At 38.2% G+C, this 4,303-nt stretch overlaps 1 protein-coding gene across 1 annotated transcript in view; it reads right to left on the bottom strand.

The window, feature by feature from the left end:
- Window positions 1-4,303, bottom strand: part of septin7a (septin 7a) — a 461,874-nt gene that overhangs the window by 161,198 nt on the left and 296,373 nt on the right. The gene's annotated exons all lie outside the window — the stretch shown is intronic.

Here is a 4,303-nt window from a genome sequence, read left to right as displayed (position 1 = left end):
TTTGCTGGCTGTGGACTCTTTAATGACTGAGCACCATTACACACAGCAGAACTCACTACAACTCTAACGCTAGGAACACACTGAAGAGCGGGGGCTGCACTTTGCCGGCCGCTGCAAGTTTACATAGAGATTGCATGGCAACTCGCTGCAGGCCACTCTTCGGTGTGTTCCCGGCCTAATACTTTCTCTTACACACAACATGATCTACACAGCAGCACAGTTTCTTCCTCTGCCCTTGATCACCTATTAGTTTATGGTGACACGACAGGAAACTACTAGCACACATAGTCTAAAGTATTCTAGAAGTCAGCTTAGCTGCTGCTTTCTGAGGCAGGAAATACATCATCTTCCAGATGAGATTTATCATTTAGGCTAAGAACACAAATGTTTGTCAGAGAATAATATGTTGATAATTACTGACCAGAGTGCTGATTCATAAATCAGACAGTTACAGGAATTTGACCTATGCTCATCTGATGCTATCAAGCCCTACTAAGACTAGCCTAACAAATAACAGTTACCTGAGGTTCCCTACATGCTGGCCTGAACATGAGACCTGAGTTTACCTGGAGGGTTGTGTGTTTGTAACAGTGTGGCTCTGACCTGACAGTCTCCCTTGACGTCCGTCAGCTGATTTTCGTCGGTCTCTGCAGGCAGCCTCCTCTCTGGTTTGACTGATTATAAAGCAGAAAGTATAAATTATCATCCAATTCTGTGTTTGACCTTTGTAGCCAACTTCTTTCTAACTTATTACACATATTTTTTTTTAGAAATGATGGTCAAAAGAAGTCCTTTAAATGAAATGAAACTATATTTTTGCGTTAACACCCGTTTTGAAAACTGACCTGAGGACAACAACAAATACATATTCTTATTTATACACAGAATATTTACATGAAGGCTTCTTTACACAATTTTGTAGCATGTGCTGCAGTAACAGAACTACCAAAATTCTCATGTTCCTCTTGGGAAGGAAACTAAACCAGAAACTGCCACAGATGGATACTCAGGATGGTGGCATACAGGATGGTGCATCAGCTAAGACATTATCCTGCCACATGCTGTAGGGCTGCAGACACACTATGGTTCCATGTTATGAATTCAGCTGGTAGAGACAGTGGATTTTGATTTGCGTTCACCTCAACATGAGTTATACACTTAAACTTCCAAATGCTTGACAGCCTAAACAAAACCCAGAGCTTCTTTCTCAATAGCTGAATAAGCCTTCTGATGTTTATTTAGCTTTTTCGAGTAATGAGCAACTGGACCGTCTAGTTCAGCTTCATCTGTTTGCAAGGGCACTGCTCCCACACTAGTGTCACATCCATCTACCGCAAGTTTCAACAGTGCATCAACACTGGATGCAAGCAACACAGGTTCACACACCAATATAGCTTTCACACTAACAAAGGCAGGAGCTCCACTCACTTTGCACACACTCTACTGCAACAATCTGCAGATATAAAACTCCTTCATCAGGCTCTAAAGTTTAGAGGTAGATTAATTGGAGCAGATCTGGCTACACCCACATCATGGACATCCTGGATAAGGGAGGAGAACTGAGACTGCCACTCTGATGGTAAATACTCCAGATAAGAATCAAGTGTGGAGTTCATCAGACAGAACCTATCAGTGTCCACTTCTCCACTGAGATCTGACTCAAAGCTGCACAGGCAATAGATGCCCACATGAGCCACCATGGTATAGCTTTAACACATTAAAAAGTGGCATCATGTGGTTTTTCACCAGAGTGCTGATCACATTGTTTTTGTTTCCAACGTTTTTCAAACCTGTATACGGACCACAAAATAAAGCTCACTGTGCCAATGAAGCAAGGACCTGTTCTCCATGTGCAATACAGCCTTCTGATCAAACTGAGCTTTCATATTACTTCCTGTACTAACTCATCTGCTGTGAAGTGTGTTAGTGTGAGTAAATATGTTATGAAGTATCTGTTACAGTTGCTGGGTGGCTGCATATTAGCAGCTACTGTTACTCAGCTACTGTCTGTAAACTGACAGTATATTATGCTCACTTTATGCTGTATTACAGACAAAATACCAGATTGGTCAGCCTCTTGTTGATGTGCTCATTAAGTAACGAGGTGCGTACATCACGCACAGCTCAGCAAGCTAGCTCAGTCACTGGTATTACTGCACTACATGTACACTACTGGCCAACAGAGGGCAATGTTACACCACTGTTAAGAGGGAATATGTTTTGGCCTCACATATGTTTACAGAGTATTCTAATTAATTAGCTGCTGTTTATTAGCTTGTCATACAGAGAAAACTCTACAATTTCTACATGTGTTTGTTATATTATCATACTGACATTTCACATGTTTCATTATATTATGTTCATTAATACAGAACCACTGATTCAGACTGTTGTACATGGGATGTGGATGTGATGAAAATAAAAACATAAACCTGAAGATATCTGCATGATTCTGACTGATCACCTGCAGCAGGGTCTTCTGTAATAAATCCAGCACAGTCTGAGGAGATCATTTTACAAAATGGCTCTTCCACCACAGGTATAGTCAGCACAACAACAGAGAGTTTCTGGTTAGGTTCCAACCACCTGACAGGACTGACAGAAAGCTACAACATGCTGACGGAGCTTAGACCAGTACAGGTGACCCCTGGTCTTAGCCTGGGTCTTCCTAACTCCTCAGTGGTCAGCTAACTCCTCTTCATGATGACACTGAGACAGAACTATGTGGTTATACACACTCCACTCATCAATAGCAGGTCTCCACCTCTTCATGAGCACATCAACTCTTTAAGCTACTGGTTAAAAAGCTCCACCCATCATACATCATTCCAGTTAGAAAATACATTTCAAAGACATCGTTACCTGTGATGTATGAAGCACAAAGCGAACAACTGGCAGCTACACTAGCATCAGTGGAGTTTTTTGCCTCAACCATGGACATGTGGTCGAGTTGAACCACAGAACCACATATCAGCTTGACCGTGCTCTACATCAACAACGACTGGAAGCTGAACTCCTGCACTGAGAGAAGTTTCTTTACCAAGGATCACACAGACCAGTGCGAGTGGTTTAAGACAGTTTCTGAACTTGTGGCATCTAGAAAAGGACAAAAAGGTCAAAATTGAGGTCAGTTTTATCAGGTGACTGTCATGCAGGCTCCTGAAGAGTTACAACATGGATACAGCCAGCGAAGGCAAGATGACACAAACATGGAGTGTGGGCAGGACATCGACCAAACAGAAGGGCTACTACTGTTGTATAGATGTGGTCTGGGTTTGAAAAGTCAACCTTTATCTTAGGGCTGGACGATTATGGCAAAAATCATAGTCACGATTATTTTGATCGATATTGAAATCGCGATTTTAAAACATGATTATTCATAGATTTGTAAACATAAGCATTTATTGAATCACCAGAACTAAACTTGATATATATATATATATATATATATATTTGAACAGCACAACCAGAAATAAATTAAAATCAAGAAATAAAAAAAGAAAGAAATGGAAATAATAGTTATTAAATAATAATAATAGAATAGAATTCAAATCTGACGATCTGAGTGTTTTATTTACATGTTATATTTTAAATATATAGAGAAACTTATTTTGCTCCTTTATATTAAATGTTTACATTTGATATATTATATACCAATATTTATGTTAGGCCTGTGTCTTTGTCTGCATCTACAATTCAAACTGTGCTACTTTATTATAGTATTATTTGATTTTGATATTTTTGACCATGTTCACACTTTTTTTTTGTTTGCAACTATAAAACGGGCTTTCTGGTTTTTTTTACCTTTTTATATTTTGGAGCCTTATTTTGTTGCTATATCTTAAACTTGAAATGTTGACATTTGGTATTTTAAATACCAGTATTTATTTTAGGCCTGCATTTTTTAAAATTTGCTTCTACAGTTCAAATAGTTTCATTTCTATATTTTTGACCATGTTCATCCCTATATTTATTTTGTTTGCAACTATAGTTTAAAAGTGTTTCCTATTTCACTTTTATGTTGAATACATTCACATTTTATATTTTGTCAGATGCTTAATTGAAAAAGGTTCAAATAAGAGCAGAAAGTAATCATATTAAGTTAGAAAATAAAAATAAAAGTTCCTTTTATGTCAAGTTTATAATTCAATAAATATAATAAAAAAAGAGGGCGTTCCATGTGGTCAATTTATGTAAGATAAATTAAATTGACAGAAAATGTGCTTTATCAGGATATATATAGTCATTGTGATGTTTTTTTTAGCCAGGAGGACAACATCCTCACCCACATGCCAACAGTGAA

Source organism: Scomber scombrus, chromosome 16, assembly GCF_963691925.1.
Source record: "Scomber scombrus chromosome 16, fScoSco1.1, whole genome shotgun sequence".
Lineage (NCBI taxonomy): Eukaryota > Metazoa > Chordata > Actinopteri > Scombriformes > Scombridae > Scomber > Scomber scombrus.
The sequence above is the reverse complement of the archived record's forward strand: the minus strand, read 5'-3'. Positions and strand labels throughout refer to the sequence as shown.